Raw genomic sequence first — 23,954 nt, 5'->3', positions numbered from 1 at the left:
AGAAATACCACCTCGGCTGGGCATGAGGATGGTGACTGGGGCTGCAGAACAGCATGGGGTGGGTGCAGTGAAAGATGCACGGGCAGGAGATGGCCCAGGAGTTCCAACCGCAACCCTGCACACCGGCTGTGTTTGCACGCAGGCCATTGGAAGAGGAAAATAGTTGCCTGATGGTGATGGGCGACCTTGTTTCTTTTTGGAAAAGCTTTGATAGTGTTGATGTATAATTTTTCAATAAAAATTAGTCAGCCAAACTGCCAAGGACCCTAATTTTAAATAGTTTTCCTCGAGTTAATCCTATTCTCAGCTTCCTTGTAACTAATTATCGAGAACTGTAATGACGAAGCTCCCAGATGGCCCGTCCGTCCTCTGAATACAAACTTCTCCCCTCCTCCTCGTCCTTGCCCAGCGCCAACCTGCACACGCAGAGCAGGTAACTGGGGGGCCCAATGCTACCCCTCCCCCTGCCCAGGCCCATACATCAGAATAGAAGAGCAACTCTGCGGCAATCCTAAGTGTTTCTCGGCCCTTTTGGTGCCATGAACACAGCTCTGGCTGGAGGTCAGGGACTCCTACCCCCGCTCAGACGTTAGAAGCTGGTGACCTCGAGTGAGGCCTACGCCCTCTCTGGGCAACACAGTCTCCCCCAGACCCTTCCTGGGCGTTGAAGTGGATGATCTGAAAGGAAACTCCAAGCCTGACCATCCTGGGCGCCAGCACAGGCCGGGCACACAGCAGACACTCCACGACACGACTTGCTCATGCTGAATGTGCTGAGGCTTTTGTGCATTATCTCGGCACTTTTGTTTTTATTACTGTCATCATTATCCCAATTTTATAGACGAGAAAACCAGGGCTTAGAGAGGGGGATTCACTTGCACTTGGTCGATTTCATCCTTAAACACCGCTTCGGGGACCAAGAGTCACATCTTTCAAACCATCTGGGGGACATAACTTGGCCTGTCATTAAGGACCAAGGGATGGTCCTGAGTGGAGGAGACTTTCCAGGGGCTGCACCCGAGGTCGGTCAGGACCGAGCCCTGAAGGTGAGGCTCAAATCTCCCCCAGGAGGCCAGGCCCTGCTGTAGAATAGAGCCCCCTGCTTGCTCTCCCCTCCCCCGACACGTGAAAAGGGGACACGTAATCTGGGGTAGGTGGTGATGTCTGGAAAGCCCTTTGTAAGAAGAGGGATCCCTCAGTAGTTAAGCTGCCCTCCAATCCCCCGTAAATCTTCATGCAGCCCAGAGCAGAGGATTTAGGTCCATAGGAAGCTCAGACATTCAGAGGCAAAGCTGACACACTGCTCCCGCCCTGGGCGGAGTGGGAAGGTGGGCGGGCGGGGGCATCTGTCACCAGCTTGAGCTCTAGAGCTGGGATTTGGGGTCAGGTTTTGGGGCCCTGCCAAAGCCTCCATTATGCTTGGAGAATGTTCTTTTTAAGTTGTCTCTTTCTGTTTTCCCACTCCCCCAAATTTATTTTAAAATAAACGGCGTGAATTCAATGCACGCTTTCACAGCCCCATAATAAGCAATTTCCTAGTGAGTGTCAGAGCCAACGCCACCTCCTGAGCGTGCACGCACCAGGGCCTGTCAGCGATTTGCAGACCTGAACAACCAACGCCCAAGGCCAGAAGGGTGGCAGGGGTCCACTCGGAGGACTCACTTGGCAACCACCGTTTTCTATTGTGTCCTGTCCACTCTTACTGTGCTAGCCACCTCCACAAAGATGCTATTGTTTAATTCTCCAACAACTCCGCAGCATAGATAAGATCATTCCTATTTTACAGATGAGGAACTCGAGGCTCAGAGAGGTTAATGAACTCGCCCAAGGTCACACAGCTAGCAAGTGGCAGAGCAGAAACTCAAGCCCAGGTTGTCCGAGTCCAACGCTCTGTGCCTCACAGCTGTGTATATGAATTTGCTGGTCCCCCATTCTGGCCACTGTGTTCTGGACACCCTGAAGATTGTCGTCGCCCCTCTTAAAGTGTGACCTCACCTGAACAGTATTCAAGGTGTAGTCAGGTCATTGAAACGTACAACAGACTATCCCTCCCTTGCCATAGGCCCTATACTTCTGTTAATGCGGCCTGGGGTGGAAGGGTCACATGACTCCCCTTTGGGGAGCTGGTACTCCACGGAGACCACGGGGCTCTTCTAACTTTCTGCTGCAGCTTGGAAAGGATTGCCACCTGCTTCTCCAACAGCTGGATTGGGAACCTGGATGCACAAATTACATCCATCCTCATAAGATTGCTTCTGTGACTTTAAGTTCCTCCAGCCAGGTCAGGCTCTGCCATTAACCTGTGCGTGGACTTGAGGCAGGGCCTCCCCTCACCTCCCAGTAGCCTGGGCCATGGTTTCCTCAACTATTAAAAGGGATCTGAAGGCTCGACCGAGCGGCTGCCCAACCGTGGCCTCTCAGGGGCAGATGCTCAATCAGTGCTTCAGGGAATAAGTGAACAAATGAATGAAGGAATGCTTTCATCCAGCAACTGCATCCCGAGGACCTGCCGTGTGCCCGGCTCTGTTGTGAACCCACCCCACAGAGCAGGCTGTGTCTCGGGAGGGAGGTAGACGAGCACACAGACTAGCGAGCACACAGCCTGCCGATGGCGACAAAGTCCGTGGAGGTGCCAGGGTGAGGGGCATGGACGGCGTCTCAGGGGAGGGGGAGGGGGATGGGGAGGGGAGGGGGAAGGGGAGGGGAGGGGGGAGGGGAGGGGGAAGGGGGTGGGGGAGGGGAGGAAGGAAGAGAAGAAGGAGATCACGGGGCGGGGGGTGCCCCACCTTTCTCTCCTTGTCCACAGAAGGACAGGGATGCAGGACGTGCCGAGGAGAACAAGGGTGCTGTGCAGGGATGCTCGGGGAGCCCCGCCCGGGCCCAAACCTCCGCGTTGGCCTCCGGCACAGGCTTGCGTGTCCACGCTGACGGACACTGCTGTGACACACAGGACAAGGGACACAGAGCCCACTTCCCATACCTGTCGGTGGCAGATCGCACGTACTGACAGCCCTGGGCTTGTCTGGTCTGATGGTAGGGGCGGGGGCGGCCCTGGCAGGGGCGTCTATGGTCCCTGCCAAGCGAGGCAGACGGGCGGGCCGGGGGGTGGCTGTGAATTTATGTGACACTCTGCAAAGAAGGTGCCCAGTTTTCTCCCCTGGGGAGTCCCAGCGGAACGGTTCACATGTCGCTCATTATCACTAGTGCAGCCCTGGCTGCAGCGAGTGTGGTGATGAACACAGGTACGTGTCGGGTTCCTGGGGCCACAAAGCTGCCCCCGTACACACGGGATCCCCACTGCCGCCCCGGGAGGCCTGGGGCTCCACACGACACCCACGGGCAGGGCCGGCTGGTAGACACAAGATCTCTGTTTTGCATATCAGGCTCTGTTTGAGATCCTTTTTTAAAACAAAAAAAAAAAACTAAAAAGAATTTTGATTATTATTATTATTTTTTTGGCCGTGCAGCGTGGCATGTGGGATCGCAGCTCCCCAATCAGGGATCAAACCCGCACCCCCTGCACCGGAAGCGCGGAGTCTCAACCACTGGACCGCCAGGGGAGTCCCTGAGATCCTTTTTGAAGAAATGGCTTTGGACCTGAAAAACATTTGAAAGCCGCTGACCACCGGGTCCAAAATGGACCTCCTAACCGCACCAGACGTCCCAAGCCCAGCCCTCGTCCGGGTCCCCATCTCAGGCTGCAGTACCATCCACCCAGGCACCCCCAAACAGAAGCCGGGGGATGCTCTGACACCCCCTCCTCCCCCACCTCCTGCCCAAGTTACCACCAGCCCCCATCCATTCTCATCTCCCCCGCACCCTCCACTTCCCGCCTGCTCTGCTGAGGTCACCCTAGGGGAGCCCCCGCCCTCTCTCTCCTAGACCACTGTAGCTCTCCGGGGTCCTCACGGGGACACCTGGGCCCCCCTCTTCCCATCTCCCACACTGCAGCCAGGGCCATGTTTCCAAAAATGTCAGTCTGATCAGGGCTCCCTTCCGTGGCCCCTCACAGCTTTCATCCCAGCTGGTAAAGCTCTGCCCGCCTGGTTCCGCCGACCTCTCTCCCCTCTGTGGTGACAGCTCAAATCACAGCTGACATTGCTGAGCTACTGAATTACTCGTAAAGCCTGACAGCATCTCTACCAAGCAGGGCGAGCTCCACCCCACTCCACCGATGAGATCTCAGAGGCACAGAAAGATTATGAAGCGTGCAGCTCAGATGTGGCAGAGCTGGGATTGGAACCCAGACCAGCTGGCTCCAGAGCGGGCTTCTTCCAGGCTCCTTCTGCCCGGGAACTTCAAAGCAGAGGGGGTAGAAGTGCCACTGGTGTGAACGCTGGTGAACCCATGTTCTGTCACTTACGTACTGCGTGACATCGGGTAAGGCTGTAAGCCCCGTGCCCTAAGGTTTCTCTTCTGTAAACTGGAACTAACAACGCTGGCCTCGGCAGTCACTGCCCGGTCTGAGGAATCAGCGTGAATGCCGTCCGCACAACAGGGTCTGGCACACAGCAGGCTCTCCAGCCAAGGTTAGTTCACCACAGTTCGTTCTGTTTCGTAAAGGGAAGTAAGCAAAAGCCATTCTCAAAGGGAGAGAAAACGTTACTGCCAAGACTTCTTCTCTGCCTGACCCTTTGCTAAATCCCTGTGTGTCACCCTGCGCGGGAGATGGCAACAGCCCAGCAAATGGAGCCCCTGTAGGCGGACACCACGAGAGGTCCTCCCCAGGCCCTCAGCAGCGGGCCGCCTGACAGCACACCTTGTGGACGAGTGGTGATCTCCAGGGACTCTGGAGCCAGCCCAGAGAAAAGGTCAGGCACATGGCTTTTATCACATTGAGAGAAACAAGAACAAAATGTCACCATGAAGACAGGTGCCTTTCCCTGTCCAAGGACAACCCAGGATATTCCCACGTGGAAAGAAAGATGCTCACAAATAAACTCCACTGATCTAAGATCAGCCAGGGTGTATGAGGCGCCTACTGCTAACGAGACCTGTGCCGGACCTGGATCCTAACCCCCAGCCTGTGCATGAGACTTTACAGGTTACGTAGGCGGTGGTGCTGGTGGTGGTGGTAATGTTGATGGTGATGGTGATGAGGATGGTCATGATGACGACGGTGACGGTGATGGTGGTGGTGGTGGTGGTAATGCTGATGGTGATGAGGATGGTCATGATGACGACGGTGATGGTGATGGTGGTGGTGATGAGGATGGTAATGATGACGACGGTGATGGTGATGGTGGTGGTGCTGAGGATGGTCATGATGACGACGGTGATGGTGATGGTGGTGGTGCTGAGGATGGTCATGATGACGACGGTGATGGTGACGGTGGTGGTGATGAGGATGGTCATGATGACGACCGTGATGGTGATGGTGGTGGTGCTGAGGATGGTCATGATGACGACGGTGATGGTGATGGTGATGGTGCTGAGGATGGTCATGATGACGACGGTGACGGTCATGGTGGTGGTGGTGGTGGTAATGCTGATGGTGATGGTGCTGAGGATGGTCATGATGACGACGGTGATGGTGATGGTGACGGTGCTGATGTTGATGCCATGGTGCTGGTGGTGGTGATTAAGATGATGACAATGGTGACGTTGATGGTGGTGGTGGAGGGGATGGTGGTGGTGATGGTGATGGCGGTGCTGACCACTAACAATTATTGAACTCTCTGCACTGTACAAAGTGCAGTAGATGCTTTGTTCCACTCAACTCTCACAACAACCCTGTGAGGGGGTAGATACTCTTATTATTCCCATTTCACAGATGGACACACGAGCCCCAAAGGACTAGGTGTGTTTCTCAAGGTCACATCCCTGATCACTGGCAGAGTTGACACTTGTCCACAGATCCGTTTGACCCCTGACTACCTGAATGTAACTGCGGGGGTCTGCCAGTTGAAGAGGCGGGCTGAGGAGCTGCAACAGGGTGAGAAGTACATTTACAAGGAGTCACGAAAAGTCCCAATGCGTTAGGAGAGCCTCAGGAAGGTCCCAGAGCTGGGCGTTAGTATGGGGGCTTCTGGGGCAGAAGATGTGGCTAGAGTTGGCCAGGAGAGCCTTGAAGGCCAGGCCAGGGGGCTCAGATATCATGGCTGGGCAGTGGGTGCCAGCAGAGGAGGCCAGCGGTCGGCACAGCCCGCACCCTGTCACGGCAAGGCCGGCCTCCGTGGTCATCCTTCACCCGGAGCTGCAGCTCTGCAGGGCAGGACCCTCCTCCTTGGCCCCAGGTCTTTGCCCCCAGCAGAGACAAGCTTGCCCCAGAAGCCCAGGAGCTGGTCCAGTGGCTGGATGGGTGATGAGCGCATAGAACCAGCTCAGTGAGTACCTACAAATTAATCCATCATGAAAAGCCAAATAAAGCAAAAAACGCCAATGGCAGCTTCTCCAGGGCCCGGGGCCAGGTCTCTGATCTTCAAGTTGGCGGGTAAAATTATCTACCTGGAAGAGGTGTGAGATAGAGGGGGATTCGTTGTGAGGACACCATATTTGGGAGGACATCTGATATTTGGGATACACGGGTTCGTTCACCTCAAGTCGCATCTTGCCCTCCTGTTCTCTCAGAGCCCCCTGCCTTTGCATAGGCTGTTCCCTCTGCCCTTCCACGTTCTGTCTCCCTGGCCCAGGATCACAGAGTCGGTCCTGGGGTGAGGACCCAGATGCAGGCTTCCCGACTCCAAGTCCAGTGCCCTTTTAGTCCCACGCCTCCACCTCTCAGACAGGTGACATGGGGAGCTCGTGTCACAGACCAGGTCAGCACTAAGAGGAGGCGTGCACGCCCCTTCCGGGCAGGGCCAAGCCCCGCTGGCTGTGCTGCATGCCTGCCCCTCGGGGCTCCTCAGGAGAGCACGGGGCTCCTGGAGGGCCTGGGCGTCTGTGTCAGCCTCAGCATTCAAGCGAGGTTTCCGTCATTAGCATTCAATGTGCTAATGGATGAGCTAAGCGGCTCATCATTTTCTCTTTCCCTCCTTAGCCATCATGTGAAGGGCAGTTTAATAAAAGCCTTACAGCTGCCAGCAGCAGGACCCCCAGCACCCAGATGCTCCAACACCCCCTCTCTCCACGTGGGGACAGCTCCTATTGTTTTGGAGTCAGGCAAGCAGGTTCTGTATTTTTTCTTTATAAAATAATGTTATTCATAATCACTGACTCCCTGGGATTGTAATAACAGAAGCAGGGGGCCAATGCTGCTATAATGTGGTCCAGCCCACATCAGGCAGCCGATCATGAGACTGCACCAAGGGCCTGGCAGCCAGGCCGTGCTCCCCGTGAGAAGCTGCTAATTTGGGCAACAGCTGTAGGCGTTCACTTCCAAATGAACGCACTAAACCCAAATCAGATCCCGCTACCTTGCCTCTCTGCTTCCTGGCAAGGGGTGACATTAACGGGGGAAGCAGTCACTGGAGACACACGCTCATTTCCAAAATCATTGTGTTGACAATATTTCCACGAGGAAACTCATAAGCGATCATCATTCTTAAAATCTGCTTGGCATCTACGTGCCACAATTAGGCATAATGAAGTTACCTCCAAATTATGTATTTTGTTCACTAAAATAACGATGCTACTGACGGGGAATACGGGGGGCAGATGGGGAAGGGGCGGGGCCACCACGAAGAGTCTGACAAAAACATGAAGGAGAATTTGTAAATCCCCGTGTGGCTGCAAGGAAGCCGAAGGAAGGGGGGTGATGGGCATGGAGCCTGGGGCTGGGGCACGGGAAGGGGACAGAGAAACTGAAACCAGGGACCAAGGCCTGTCCTCTCCAAACTAGAGGACACTTATCATCCCCAAGAGCAGAAAGATGCATGAAGAAGGGACCAGGATGGGGTTTGGGGAGCCAAGCCGGCTCCATCAGTCCGGCACCAAGGTCTTCCAGCAGGAAGACAAAGCAGTGACCGTCTAGAACCTTCAGCCTCCAGGGACAGGGACTCGCCCCGATGGGCTGGGATAACGTGGAGGAACCACCACGAACCCACGTCGGGAAGAGGGAGACGGTGGGAGGGAACCAGCGTTTGGGAGCTCTCCGTTCCCCAGACGTTCGTGAGCTCTCCCTTCCCCAGACGTTCACCCACATGACTCACTGAACGCTCACCCTCCACCCTTGGAGGTGGGCAATGTCATACCCATTTCACAGATGGGGAAACTGAGCCTCGGGCTCTCAGTCCAAACTCAGACGACCAGCGGCTGATCTGGGACTCCGACTGGATCCGGCTGACTCTCTGGGCTGTGTCACCTGCTCCCAGTGAGACTGGGGGGCTGCCAGAGGCCCAGAGAGGGGTAGATGTCCCCATTTCTTTAAACAAAGAGGAAATATCTGAATCCAGAAATAACGGCCTAGTGAGCTTAGCATCAATCCCAGCATAATAATGGAATCAATGTAAAACAGAGAGTTTTGAGAATTCAAGGAGAGAGAGACCATCAGGACTCAAAAATATGGACTCACCAAGAACATACGGTGCCCTTGGGAGTCAGTCAGGGGACACGGGCTGAGTGGTCCATGGACTCAGAGATGCTGTGGGCCCAGAACCATGCCCGCAGGACCTGCACGTGGCCTGAGCTGTGACCACTTAGATCTGTCCTCACGGCTCTTGCATCTCTGTCTATCTCACCTAGCCCTCACGCAACACAAGGGTCCCAGCAAAGTCCCTTAAACTGAGCGCTGCCTTAGAGGGAAGATGCAGAAAGATGCACCTGAAGGTGAACAAGACGGAGCTCAGGGGTCACTGGCTTCCCGTCCACGTGGCCCACGGGAACACCCGTATCCGCCGCTTGACAGTCAGAGGCAGGACCCAAAAGCATACACAACTCAGCAGGTGGGGACTCTGAAGCCAGACACAGATGAGTTCAAATCCCAGCTTTACAACCTCCTTCACTGGCCCGTTCATCCATTCACCCCTTATTAGCTGGGTGACCTTGAGTAAACCACTTGACTTCTCTGAGCCTCCAATTCCTCATCTTAAAAGGGAGATAAAAACATCACCTAGTACATAGTCAGGCGTGTCGTAAATGCTCAAAGATTTTTAATTTCTTTCCCCTCCTTTTGCTGTTCTTTTTTTAAAATTTATTTATTTATTTATTTTTGGCTGTGTTGGGTCTTCGTTTCTGTGTGAGGGCTTTCTCTAATTGTGGCAAGTGGGGGCCACTCTTCATCGTGGTGCGCGGGCCTCTCACTATCACGGCCTCTCTTGTTGCGGAGCACAGGCTCCAGACGCACAGGCTCAGTAGTTGTGGCTCACGGGCCTAGTTGCTCCGCGGCATGTGGGATCCTCCCAGACCAGGGCTCGAACCCGTGTCCCCTGCATTGGCAGGCAGATTCTCAACCACTGCGCCACCAGGGAAGCCCCCTTTTGCTGTTTTTATAATCCACAAACAACTGGTGAAATGCAGCCTCACGGTCAAGTTTCAGAGGGGAGTGTCTGCCCCCGTGCCTGATGCCTGCCCGTACGGACCCCGTGGGGCCTGACCGCATCCTTGTGGTACCCAGCCTGCACAGCGCTGGCCTAAAGTCTCGCTCGACACATCAGACGTGGGAAGTTTCAGTGTCCTGCGGTCTGACACCTTCCATCCAACTGCCAAGTGAAGGGGTTCCCTCCCAGCAGGCTGCAGGCCACGCCCAAAGCAAAAGGGCAGCAGCCGTGTGCTTCCCACTCCGGAGCCGGCAGCGGAAGACGCGCGCCCTCCAGGATGCGGGACAGCCCTCCCCTGGCACCATGCTGCCCCCACGGGCCACGGCGCCATCTGTCTGGCCTCGGGAGGACACAGAGGGCCCGTGCCCATCCTCTCAGGAGGAGACAGGAGGAAACGTATCCCATACCCTCCCCCCAGGAGCCCCATCCATCCAGGCAGGTTGGAGCTGACCCGTGAGGGTGATGTCAACCAGGTCCCTGTTCCAGCCACAGGCCAGGGCGGGACTGCGCGGCCCTGTTGTGGGTATGAGGATGGGTCGGTCATCAGACAGTCTGATGGGCCACTTCCTGCGGCCTCCAGGAGCGGTGATGCTCACAAAGGCTTGGCGATGCGGGAAGTGGGGAGGGAACGGCTCTGCTCCTCTTGGTCTGGTCGCACCACCTCCGGGGGCCCTTCCGAGCTGGGCTTGCCCTCCGCAGGTGTCCAGGGGAGGACGCCCGGGTGGTGAGGGGAAGGATGGAAGGGGCCAGGGAGGGGTGACCACAGTCAGCAGACCTCGATGCTGTCCTGGGGAAAAGGACGTGGATGGCTCTGCAAGACTCCAGGGGGCCCCGGGCGGGAGCTAGAGAGAGAGCCGCCCAGGATGGAATGGGCCTTGCAGGGGATGGGGGGCCACACAGGACCACCCAGCAGAAAGGGCGGGGGATGGGGGGATGACGTCAGACAAGGCTGGACCCTTTCCCTGCCACTGTCCCGCTGTGACGTGTGGGCCATGTCACGTCACCTCTTTGAGCCTCAGCTTCCTTGTCTGTAAAATGGGAATAAAGCAATACGATAATGATATTATGAAGACTGCATAAGCTAATGCAGAAACAACGCCGTGTGTTGTCAGGCAAACAGTAGGCAGATCAATGGCATTTAATACTGACCAATGGCGGGAATATTAAAAAGATAATTATCCACCTCATGGGACATCAGCTAAAATAATAAAATACTGTGAGGATTAATTAAAATAATACCTGTGATCATTTTAATATGCTGGCTGTTACAGGGCACACTCTCAAAGTGATAGCTACTATTACGACCGCTCTGCCTAATTATCATGCTCGCTGGCTCCTACCCCAGTGATGGCCACAACAGCAGGCCTCCTGTGCCCCAGGTTGCCTTCTCGCTGTCCCTCTGTCACCTCCTGCAGAGGGAGTCCCTTGGGGACACCATCTTGACCTCAGAAGAGCTGCCTCTCAGGCGAGGCTGGCCCCTTGGTGGCCCATTTGTATTCTTCAGGTTAAAGTGTTATTTATTCTCAATCCTCTTGACCTGGTTTTAATCCCGGGTACATTAATGTCTACAGCCATCGAATGGAATACATTCCGTGGAAAAATAAATCATTCTCACAGAACGACGCTCTAACAGCAGCCGGCAAAGGTCAAAGACAGAATGCATTTTCTACCAGCTGTCAGGATCTCCAGCGTCGATCTTTAGAAACTCGATGGGCCCTTTCGAAGCGGGAGCACAGATGAGGAACTCGGCTGGGGTATTTTTAGATCCTGCCGTGGCCCCTGCTTACACAAAGCCAATTAAACAAACAGCGGCATCCCTGAGCACTTTTCCTGAGTGGTTTTTCCTAAAAATAAATTACCCGGCGTCGCTGAGCCCGGCATCCGTGAGTGCCAGCAATTGTCAGATAAAATATCTTGGTGGAGAAGCTTCAACACGTGCATTTGCAAACGGGGACCCTTCAGAGGGGTGTGCTGAGTCTGAGCTTGACCCCGATTCACCAGCCCCACCGGGAACTGGACATACTATTATCATCAATGATAAAGAAGACGGCCCGTCGAGGGGAGACGGTGTGCACAACCCCATGTTCAACTGCATTAGGTCACGTGCTCCCCACCACAACCCCAAGAGTGGAGACCGTGTGAACATGACGGACGCAGCAACAAGCCTTCAGAAGGTTCTGTGACTCGCTCGAGGTCACTCAGCTGTGACGTGGGTCAGCTGGGATTTGAATCTAGGTCTGCCGGACCACACAGCCCGTGCCTGCAACCAGTATCCCAAAGGTCACACAGTGATGTGGGGGGAGGGGGCAGGAAGACCCCACAGGCGAGGTGGCCAGGGTGCAGGGCCGGTGACAGCTCTGAGACGGTGCCCAATGTGGCTGGACTCTCCAGATTTTCAAGAGAACCTGAACGTCCGGACTCTGAAGCAACAGCTCCCACTTTTTAAAGGTTAGTAACTATTATGAATTGAACTGTGTCTCCCCCAAAAATTCATATCTTGATGCCCTAACCTCCCAGCACCTCAGAATGTGACCTTATTTGGAATAAGACTGTTACAGATGAAATGAGTACGATGAGGTCATGCTGGTGTAGGGTGGCCCTAATCCACTCTGACCAGCGTCCTTAGACAAGAGTACCCGTGTGAAGAGACAGAGGGCAGACGGCGTCTCCAGCCAAGGAGGGAGGCCTGGAACAGACCTCCTCCATAGCCTTGAGGAAACCAGCCCTGCTGACACCTTGGTCTTGGACTTGCAGCCTCCAGAGCTGGGAGAGAATGAGTTTCTGCTGTTTAAGCCACTGGGCTGGGGTTCTTTGTCCTGGCAGCCCTAGCAAACTGATAGTTTCTCATTCTCAAATGTTTGAAGTGCTGTGGGTGACAGACAGCAGCACCGTGGTCCACGGCTTTGCAGCCTCTGTCCTGTTCTGACCTGAGTGGAGTCCTGGCATAATGAGTGAAGTCACCTTTATGGGGTGACAAAAGAGACTTTCAGGGCTTCCCTGGTGGCGCAGTGGTTGAGAGTCTGCCTGCCAATGCAGGGGACACGGGTTCGAGCCCTGGTCCGGGAAGATCCCACATGCCGCAGACCAACTAAGCCCGTGCGCCACAACTATTGAAGCCCGTGCGCCTAGAGCCCGTACTCCGCAACAAGAGAAGCCACCACAATGAGAAGCCCGCGCACTGAAACAAAGAGTAGCCCCCGCTCGCCGCAACTAGAGAAAGCCCGCGTGCAGCAACGTAGACCCAACGAAGCCAAAAATAAATAAATAAGTAAATAAATAAGACTTTCAGAGAACAAAGCCAAGCCCCTGGTCGGGGCCTCACCAGCCCCATACCTCAGATGCTTAAACCTGCGAAGTCCTGAGTCGAAGGCCCTCCCGAGTTCCAGGCCTCTCTGACCCTGCCACTCTGGCTCTGGAGCCGGAAAGGCCACTTAACCTCTCTGAGCTCAGACGCATCCTCTTCCTTTATAATGAAGGGCGACACCTACACCCTTGTAGGATCGTGACCACCATCCCAAGACATAGATGCATCTATTTTATTTCATGCACCTGTATGCATTTTCCAGATGTTCTGCAGTGTCTACCACTTCTACCTCCAGAAAACAAGCACCACGCCCAGCGCCTGGCCCATCGCAGGCACTTGGTAAATGCACTGCACGACACCAACACTGTGATTAACACGGAAGGTACGACAGTTATGAGTATTTTGTCACCAAGTCACACAGCATCAACATGCACTAACCAGAAACTACAACAGATGCCAGGAGAAAGAAACGTGAGGAGATCGCGAAATTCGTGTGGGACCTTTTAATTTCCTGCTCTCAGTTCTGGTCAGAGGAGAGAAGAAAAATTAGGGCAGGACCCAAAAGACCTAAAAGATATTATTAAAAACACAGTGTTGGGGGCTTCCCTGGTGGCGCAGTGGTTGAGAATCTGCCTGCTAATGCAGGGGACGTGGGTTCGAGCCCTGGTCTGGGAGGATCCCACATGCCGCGGAGCAACTGGGCCCATGAGCCACAACTGCTGAGCCTGCGCGTCTGGAGCCTGTGCTCCACAGCAAGAGAGGCCGCGACAGTGAGAGGCCTGCGCACCGCGATGAAGAGTGGCCCCCGCTTGCCACAACTAGAGAAAGCCCTCGCACAGAAACGAAGACCCAACACAGCCAAAAAAATAAAAATAAATAATAATTAAAGGTGCTGATAATTAAAAAAAAAAAAAAAAAAAACCACAGTGTTGGGACTTCCCTGGTGGCGCAGTAGTTAAGAATCCGCCTGCCAATGCAGGAGGCGTGGGTTTGATCCCTGGTCCGGGAAGATGCCACATGCTGCAGAGCAACTAAGCCCGTGAGCCACAACCACTGAGCCTGTGCTCTAGAGCCCGTGAGCCACAACTACTGAGCCCGCGTGCCACAGCTACTGAAGCCCACATGCCTAGAGCCCGTACTCCACAACAAGAGAAGCCACCGCAATGAGAAGCCCGCGCACCGCAACAAAGAGTAGCCCCAGCTCGCCGCAACTAGAGAAAGCCCACGCGCAGCAATGAAAGACCCAACGCAGCCAAAAAAACAAAAACAACAACAAAAAAGAAAACCATAGTGTTAACTGATAACTTAAAGCAAAAAAACAGCATCTTCTATTGCCCATCGGACAGCCACAAAAATTGACGCAATATGGGCCACGAAGAAAACCTCGATACGTTCCAAAAATTCCTTCCAGAAAAATGAATGTCGCTGTTGTCAAGCTCACCCCTCTACTCATCAAATGGTCAGACTGAAATCTACATCTGTAACTACAGGTGCCTCTTAGAGGGTGTGAATCAATGCACACTGGTGTAAAGGCTTAATATTTAAAAGCCAATCGTTCAAAATTAAATTGAAAGTCAACCTCACAAAGAGGAAAGAACACAGCCTCCGTTTACTACGGGTGGACCCAGAAAATCCATTACTTTCTATGCCTCAGTCTCCTCTCCCATGAAATGGGAATATTTGTAACCTTAATAACAGAAGGGCTAGCAGCCCTCAGGATTGTGACCTCTATGGGTCTCAGCCCCCTGTCCTGTGAAATGAGAATAAAGAGAATATAATCATAATGACAATACCGCCAGCCTCTCCAGATCGTGACCTTGGGAAAGGTAACCTCTCTGAGCCCCCGTGTTGTCATCTGTAAAACGGGGTTACTGGAAATACTAACATCAACCCAGGTGGCTATTGCAGAGATAACGTAAACCAAGTGCCCGGTATGCAGCAGGTGCTCACGGATGTCAACCAGTGACCCCTCTCCTTAATCAGGTCACACCAGCTGGTCTCCCCGCCCACGCTGTCGCCACACGCTCCCGGCAGATCTGAAGTTGCACCGATGTTAAGAAAACTTGTCTCTCTGGGACCCTTCCGAAGAGAACAGATCCCACATCAGCGACACCTGGTGTAGTATTTCCTTTCTGACCTGCTCAGGAAACCCGAGCCTGCTCACCCCCTTTCTTGGGAACAGGAGATGCGCAAATATTTTCCATTGGCAGCTTTTGTGGAAGCAGAGTCCCAAGGGGCCCACCTGGAAATTGTTCCTCACTGGAAGAACGACATTCCTCCCCGAGTAGCCATCTGAAGCCGATGCTGGCAGACGGCACTGTCCACAGGCCCCCATGCCCAGCCCCAGAAGGTAGAGCAAGCCAGGGGGTAGGGCCCAGGATCCCCCTCAGCCCCCAGCCCGGCCTGCAGCTGAAGGCCTCGAAGGCAGGCGTCACGCCAAAATTAAACCTCTCATTCCAAACCAGGAAAGGATTGTATTTCTCTATTTTCCCCCAACAGAGCTCACATTGTATTATCTCATGGAATCTTCTCAAAAACCCTCACCTCTAAAAGGTTAAGTCACCTCAAAGAACAAGATTATCACTCAATTAGCAGTGCTGACGATTAGCGATCATTAACACTTTAAGTGTGCAATTAGCACCTCCTCCAATCCAGTTCCTTAGCTAAGTGTCCCAGCCCCCGGAGTCTGGCAGGAGTCGGGCCACTCAGAAAGCCGCCTCAGGGACCGAGTAGCACACGTCACCATCAGCTGACGTTTTAGACAAACTTTCAGAGACAGCGGTCTGTTATCTTCTCCCTCCCTTCATTAAGCAATCCAAATGTTCACATCTGGGATTAGGAACCAATAGTCATGCCAATATGCGAATGTTTTATACTTTTTAATTAGATTTTTCAAATAAAAGAGCTGAGCCCTGAAGGCAGATTTGAGCTGGAACCTTCCCAAGTCCCAGGGGCAGGCGGTCAGAGACAGGGCTGGAGATGTCTAAGTGGAAGGAACAGAAGTACACGCAAGGTCACGGACAGAGCTGCCAGGGCTCCCGCCAGGCCCAGGGGCCGAGGGAGGGGGCAGGGTTCCGGTGAGCTCCAGCCCTCCCCCAGTTTCCTCACCTCTACAACAGGGCTCAGAACACCAGGACTCACACAAGACCACATTTCAGTCTCCCCTGAAGTTGAGTTGAGCCCTGGGGCAGAAAGAATGGGAAGGTGGTTTCCCCAACGTTCAGCCCGAGGCTCTCTGCGCTGGGAGGGGCCCCCGACAGGTTTCATTCACAGCTGCCTCCGCTGGACCTTCACTCCCTTGCTACGAGCCCCTGCAGCCCTGTGCAACCCCTCCTTCCCACCCACGCGGGGGGAATGGAGGACACAGCAGAGACGCAGGGTGAAGGCACCTGGGTACCCGCATCACCGCCTGCAGGAGCCCCAGCCCCCCAGGACCACCCCCTTTGGCTGCTGCATGAACAGAAAAGTAAGCACTTCGTGTTTAAAGCTGTTAACTTTGAGGGGGATTTTTGTTACAGCAGCAAGCCTCCGCTGGCTGATAGGGATTGTGTGGCAGAGTTATTTGTCCAAAGATGTTCTAAGATTGTCCTAAACCAGAGGGATGTGTCCTGAGGCCAGGGGAGGCCCCGGGGAGGCCCGGGGGACACCATCAAGCCAGAGGAGCATGAAGGGGTTACCTGGAAGGTCTGTCTGAGGCGGACAGGGGACAGGGGAGAGGGGCCTCACATTAGGGCCCAGGGTCCCTCCAACAACTCAGGAATTATGCAAACCAATAAAACATCATTAGCTGGACAGATAAATGGAACAGATTGAGTACTGTCAGTAAGATGCGGGGTTTCTTTTGTGTGTGTATGTTTGTGTTTTTCTAGCACTTGATATTGTTTGGAAACAAAAGATGAGATTGGGATAAACAAAATATTAATAAAACCCGCATCATATTTAATACGGAGGTAACAAACATCCCCGACAATAAACCTCCCCGTTGTGTAAAAAGAGTCAATCAGTGATTTGGCTGATTAATGAGGTTGAATCTGGTTTTCACGTACTTTGGAGTTCAGATTTCCCACGTGAGCCCCAGGCTGCACGGGCTGTGGGTCCACGGGGTCCTTCACCCCCTCGCTCCTTCCCTCGCTTGCCTTTCAACCCATGTCAGGCATGCTTTCTTATTTAATTGGTGCAGGTTTCCTCCCTGCTCTGGTTTGTAAAATGCCCTTGGAGGCCTCTGCGGAGGTCACACGAATAGAAACCAGGTCTCGCTTTATCATGGGTGGATGGGTTCAAGGTCTGCCTTCCGATCAAGAGGTGTGCGTGTCCTCCAGCTGCCCCCCTCACCCCAGGCGGCTGGGCTGTCCCCTCGTTGCTGCCCAGCACTGCCCAGGCCTGCAGCGACTGTAGGAACTCTGGCCCCCGCCCACATGGCATGGAGCTGCCACTAGAAGCATGCTGTCACCTGAAGAGCAGAGACATGGCTGCTCAAAGCTGAAGATTCCAGAAGTGGACAGAGAGAGGGCTGGGCTTCGGGTAAGGCCTGTGCACCCTTCAAGGGCTGTCTGCACGGAGCTTCCCAAGCACGTCCCACTCCCAGACCCTCCAGATCCCGAGCACAGACATCTACACACCAGAATTTATGGAAAGCTGTGATATGCCAGGTACCTCTGTACTAGGTGTTGGGCATTAGGACATAGAAAAAGACCCAGCCCAAGCTCTGGAAGCATTCAAAGTCTGGCGAGAGAGGCAGAGCTGCACAAAATATTTCACAATTTAAAAGTGATTAGGATTGTGAGATGTGGATACACAGAAGGGTTCAGGGAGCCCAGAAAAGGAAGCCACTAACTCCATCTGCCTTGTCCGTCACTGTGTCCCCAGCGTCTGGCACAGAGCAAGCTCAGGAGATGTTGGGTGGACGGGCGGATGTGCGTGGTGGGTGGGAGAGAGGACAGGTGAGAAGGTGGACGGACAGACAGGGGCCTCCGTGGCGTCTCAGAGGAGCACGAGCTGTCCCCTCCTCTGTGGCCCCAGGGAAGCTCACTCAGCGAGAACTGCTGTCCAGACCCTTTTAACAAGACAGACAGACAGACAGAGATAAGGGAGAAGAGACAGATAAGCCAAAGACAGAAGGAAAGGAGAGAGAGAGGTGGAGACGAAGGGAAGCGGAGCTGGAGAACACGATGGGAGACAGGACAGAGCTGGAAGGAAAGCAGAGAGAGGGAACGTGCCGGCCGTGTGCAGTGGGCAGTGGGGGAGGTGAAGGCGGCCAGGGTCCACCATCCACATGGTTAACAAGGCGACAGCCCAGAACACCGGTGTCACCGATGACCAGGTGACATTCTGAGCGGCCGCTGTTGTGCTGTTTTATGAAGATTTGTCAGGAAGCAGCAAATGCTCCGTCCCAGGCTTACAGTTACACGGCGGGTGACAGTGACCCAAGCAGCAGAGAGCTGGTGGCTCCCTCCAGCCAATGGGCCAGGGGCTGGGAGGGACTAAGGGTGGTTGGGGGCTGTGTGTGCTAGGCACGAGGACACGGTCACGGCCCCCCACCGCCCTTATGGGCCACCTGGTCCGAGAGCGGCAGGCAATATGTAAACATGAGCTTAGTGACACCCGATTTGCAAACTCCAGCCTGGGACACCCCGACAGGACCGCAGGAGGCCCCAGGCTGGCCGAGCACTCCTGCCCCCCTTGCCGCCCCTGCCCGGCCCCTGTCAGTTCCCCCGCACCCCCTCCCCCAGACAACACAGCGAGGGAAGATGCACCCGCGTGGGCCCCCGTGTCCAGAGGAGTGCAAGGAACAGCCACTGTGCCGAGCAAACACAGAAGAAGGAAGCCGACCCTTGGGGTACCTTCCAAAGTGAGCCCGACTCTAACAGGGAGATGAGTGATTACAGTAGCGATTAAGAGCAGTGCATTTCGGGGCTTCCCCGGTGGCGCAGCGGACGAGAATCCGCCTGCCAATGCAGGGGACATGGGTTCGAGCCCTGGTCCGGGGAGATCCCACATGCCGCGCAGCAAAGAAGCCCGTGAGCCACAACTACTGAAGCCTGCGTGCTGCAACTATTGCAGCCTGTGCGCCTAGAGCCTGTGCTCCACAACAGGAGAAGCCACTGCAATGAGAAGCCCGCGCACCGCAACGAAGAGTAGCCCCCGCTCGCCGCAACCAGAGAAAGTCTGCGCGCAGCAACAAAGACACAGCACAGCCAAAAATCAATCAGTCAATCAATCAATCAATAAGAGCAGTGAATTTCTCAGAGCCAATTAAAATATATATGGAATCTAAAAAAAAAAAAATGGTTCTGAAGAACCTAGGGGCAGGACAGGAATAAAGACGCAGACGTAGAGAATGGACTTGAGGATATGGGGAGGGGGAAGGGTAAGCTGGGACGAAGTGAGAGAGAGGCATGGACATATATACACTACCAAATGTAAAACAGATAGCTAGTGGGAAGCAGCCGCATAGCACAGGGAGATCAGCTCAGTGCTTTGTGACCACCTAGAGGGGTGGGATAGGGAGGGTGGGAGGGAGATGCAAGAGGGAGGAGATATGGGGATATATGTATACGTATAGCTGATTCACTTTGTTATAAAGCAGAAACTAACACACCATTGTAAAGCAATTATACTCCAATAAAGATGTTAAAAGAAAAAAGCAATTGTGGCCAATAGGTTTGCGTGTGGCCTTGGTGAAAATCTCTGCAGCCCAGCCCTCCTGGTGGACCTGCACGCCAGGCACAGGCTCCCCCCCACCTGCCTCCCCAGGTCTGGCCTTCGGGATCCCCCTGACCATCCCCTGGGTCCACCCTGCAGCCAGCGTGCTCCTTTGAAACACGCCTACCTAACGTCCTGGGCGGCTCCGTCAGCTCAGCACGCTCTCACGGAGCCCAGTCACACCTGGTACTCAGCTGGCCGCCCAGAATCTAGGTCCAGCCACGCCACCCTTCAGCAGCACACAGCCTGCCGGGGGTGGGGGCCTGCAACCCAACATCGGGGGTCAAAATTCCTAAGCACGGCATGCGACACCCTACTGAACCCGCCCAAGGACGCACCCCGTTATCCATGTATCATAAGCTCTTTTTCCGTTGTATGGTCTTCAAAGGATCATTTGAAATTATTTAACACCGATCATCACGAGAAGTCAACCGATTTACTTAAGGACAGCCCCACGGTAGGGCATCGACATTGCCTCCTAATCGTCGATGCCGTAAATAACACTGATTTGAACATCTTCATGTGGAGTGCCTTCCTGATTGTGAATGATCCATTGTCTTCAGAGAAATTCCCAGAGTGGGATTCTCCAGTCACAGGGTGAGTGCGCTTCTTAAAGAGGCTGCGTCAATTTACAGCAGTGCAGAAAAACGCGTGAAAATACCCCTTCCATTGCACTTTTGCTAGCTCTAGGTACTACCTTTGGTTCACGTGCTCCCAGCCCCTTTTTAAAAACTTGCCATACATTTCTGCCGCCAAGGCATCCAAGAAAATGATAACGTGTTGATTAAATGCATGTGGGGAAGGCGAAGGGATGTGCAGTGGGTTTGCAAAGGGTCCCCCCTCAGGGTGTTTAAAATAGAAAGGCTGAGACACCTGCGCAGGTGATCTGCAATTGTCCAGAACCGTCACCGAGGCAGAGCGGCCCTTGGCCCCCCGGGCACAGAGGAAAGGGCAAGGGAGTTGGAGTGAGACGGACGAGGACTTCAATCCCAGCAACTCCGCTCGGCTGTGCCGCCCCTGGGCCTCAGCTTCCCCGCATAAAAACTCCTCTCTCAAAAGCTTGCTGTCAGGATGAAGCATCTCACGTATTCGGAGCGCTAGCTTATTAACTGGCACAGGAGGTAGGTGTTCCATGAAATTGAGTTTCTCCTCTGTAGGGTAGGTAAATTACATGTATGGAGAGGTGTGTGATCTCTGCATCCTCTGTCTAGAACCGAGGAGAATGTTAGCATCATATTCCAAATGATTCCAGCAACATATTCCAAATGTGATTCCAGCAATGTAAACCCTGTCCTTTAATAATAGCTTGCTTTCTGATAGCAAAAAGGCAGAAAAAGATAACTGCTAAAAACACAGGATTCAAAACTGATCCCAACCAGCCATGTGACTTGGTCCAGTTACTCTGCATCTGGAAACCTCAGTTTCATCAACTGCAAAGTAGGAGTTGATAAAGGAGCCAGGCTACTGGGGTCGGGGGAGCTGAATACAAGAATGCACCACGAACATCTGATTTCAGTGCCCGACATATTGTCAGAACGCAAGAAATACGAGTTATTTTTATTGTTCCTCAAGTTCACAGAAGAACTTCCTCACACGATTTGCTTTCTTGGAATGAACTCCAATTTCCTAATTCTTGCAAGAGAGCCAGCAGCGTTGGAAGAATGAGCTGCCTGACGGACACTCAGTTAATGGTGAATAATTCCCCCAGGAATTCCAAAAAGGGCAACCCAGGGAGGCAAGCTGATCTCACGTCAGCTGCTCGGTCTTACACGCAGGACTCTCTCAACTAACTCCATCTTTACGGCTAATCTCAGGACATCATTAGACAATTGCAGAAATTATCCTCACTCCAGCTCGTCAAAACTGGTTGCCTGTTCATTTCATGCGATTCACAAAAATCGTCCTTTTGAACTAGCACGGGTTTCTGGGTGTTAATTGCAAGTCTATTAGCACAGACACGGTAATAATGAATTGAAATTTACATCGTGTGTAATCTCATTAATTGGGCAATCATATCGGGTTTGACAGTTTTAATGCATTACTAAGGGAAAACAGTCTAATACATGACATTAAAGATCTTATCAAGGTTAGTTTGCCTTAAAATGTTGTTACTACATAATTTTTCATCTCCATTTTAGATGCTGTGGTTTAAACACACGGCGCTTTGATCTGGGAGGAAAGTATCCACACACACCCACAGAATCAGAGTGGCATTCCTCACCTCTCAGGGGAGAAGGGAAGAGTGGAAATAAGCATGGGATTTGGAACCACTCTGGTGAGTTTTTCAGCTCTGCACTTATGTGCTGTGTGACTTCGGGCAAAATGCTGAACCTCCCTGGGCCTTGAATTCCTCATCTGCAAAGGGCTGCAGGAATCCCTATTTCACTGGATTGTCATGAGGCTGAAACAGGTACAGAGAAGGCCCAGCAGAATGCCTGGCACATAGTAGGTACTTTTTATTCTTATTCACCATCGCATTGTCAATAGCTGATACAAGCCATGGCACGTGGGAAGTCCCCTTTGAATGGATCCAGGGTGGCCAAGGAGACCACGTGCAAAGAGACAGATGGACAACATCAACAGACAAGCCAATGACAAATCAAATCCAAAGAGAGCGTGGGGGAGACTGGGGCAGGTGCCCCACCTCAGACAGGTGACACCGAGTGGTCCCAAACACAGGAGACCTGGAGGAGCTGCCCTGACAGCTTCCCTCAGGACAAAGGCTTTACGCTAACTCAATTCTGTTCAAGAAGCATTTGTGTGGCACCTAGGTAGACTGGGTCATAGCTGTCCTCAAGCACTAATTTTTTTCACATGTTTGTAGGTGAAGACAATGCTGCATGACAAGAATAATAATAAATATTATTATTAATATTAATATTATTAATATTAACAAATATTAATAAAATATTCCTCATAGACATGATCTTATTCATTTGATCAGCAAATATTCACAGAGCTCCTATGACTGTGTACAGGCTCTATGTTAGGTGTTGGGCATGAAGAACTGAATAGGTTTGACATTCTCCCTGGCCCCGTGGATCTTTCAAGCAATTATAATACAGCTTGGTGAACGTTATGATGGGGAAAATACAAGAAGTCATAGGAAATCGTGGCAGAGGAAACTGGTGTCATCGAGATCTGGGAAGACCTCTCCGGAAAAGGGACATTTAAGTTAGGCTGAAGGATAAGAAGGGTCAATCCTTCAGGAAGATGTAACAAGTACAAATGTATATGCGCCTAAAAACACAGCCCCAATATACATAAAGCCAAACTGTCAGAATTGACAGGAGAAAAAGTAAATTCAACAATCACAGTTGGAGATTTCAATACTCCATTTTCATTAACACTTAGAACAACTAGACAGAAGATCAGTACGGATATAGAAGACCTGAACAACACTATCCACCAACTTGACCTAATTGGCACTTATCCAATCCTCTACCCAACAACAGCAGAAAAAAAAACAGTCTTTTCTAGGGCACAGGGAACATTCTCTCATATGCTAGGCTGTAAAACAAGCTTCAATAAGTATAAAAGGGTTGCAACCATACAAAATATGTTCTCTGACCACAATGGGACTAAATTAGAGATCACAACAGAAAGAAATTTAGGAAACCCTCAAATATTGCAAAGTAAATAACATACTTCTAAACACCAATGGATCAAAGAGGAAATCACAAGGGAAATTAGAAAAGATCTTGAACTGAATGAAAATGAAGCACAACACATCATAATGTACGGGATGCAGCTAAAGCAATGTGAAAAGGAAAATTTTTAGCTTTAACCGCTTATATCAGAAAGGAAGAAAAATCTAAAATCAACCATCTAAGCTCCACCTCAAGAAGCTAGAAAAAGAGGAGAAAATCAAACCCAAAGTAAGAAGAAGGAAGGAAATAATAAAGATAGGGGCAGAAATAAATGAAATAATGACAGAAAAGCAATAGAAAGAAATCAATGAAACCAAAAGATGGTTCTTGAAGAAAATAAATAGAAATGATAAACTTTTAGCTAGATTGACCTTGAAGAAAGAGAAGGAACTGGGCAGAGAAAAGAGAGCAGGAAGAAGATGAAGAAAGAAGGAGGAAGAAAGTGTTCCAGGCAGAGGAACCAGCTCGAGTAAAAACCCAGAGACGAGAGAGGATGGGGGATGTGGTGACACTCCAGAAACTGAAGCATGGGGTAGGGGAGAAGGCTGAGTCTTGTGGCTTTGTCAGTGCGCTTAGGTTCACCTCAAATGCAATAAACCATCACTTGAAGGTTTTAAGCAGAAAAGAGACACAGTCAGAGGTTTTTATGGTCATTGCATCTCAAAGATGGGAAACTGAGACGTGGAGAGGTCTTGGGACTTGCCTAAGGACACACAGCTGGCCAGTGGCACTGCTGGAGCAGTGGCATTGCTGGCCAGTGGCACTGCTGGAGCACACAGCAATTTCCAGCAAATCATCCTGGACAGAGTACGGGAGGGGCAGTCAGAATAGCCCCAAGTCGCCACCCATCACTGGGGAGGACTGTAAATTGACGGAGCTACT

The 23,954-nt window shown here is 52.5% G+C and overlaps 1 protein-coding gene across 1 annotated transcript in view; it reads right to left on the bottom strand.

Annotated features, from left to right (window-relative positions):
- Positions 1–23,954, bottom strand: part of SORCS2 (sortilin related VPS10 domain containing receptor 2) — a 521,346-nt gene that overhangs the window by 300,991 nt on the left and 196,401 nt on the right. The window lies entirely within an intron of this gene.

This window comes from Balaenoptera acutorostrata, chromosome 5, assembly GCF_949987535.1.
Source record: "Balaenoptera acutorostrata chromosome 5, mBalAcu1.1, whole genome shotgun sequence".
NCBI lineage: Eukaryota > Metazoa > Chordata > Mammalia > Artiodactyla > Balaenopteridae > Balaenoptera > Balaenoptera acutorostrata.
This window is presented reverse-complemented; position numbering and strand designations above follow the sequence as displayed.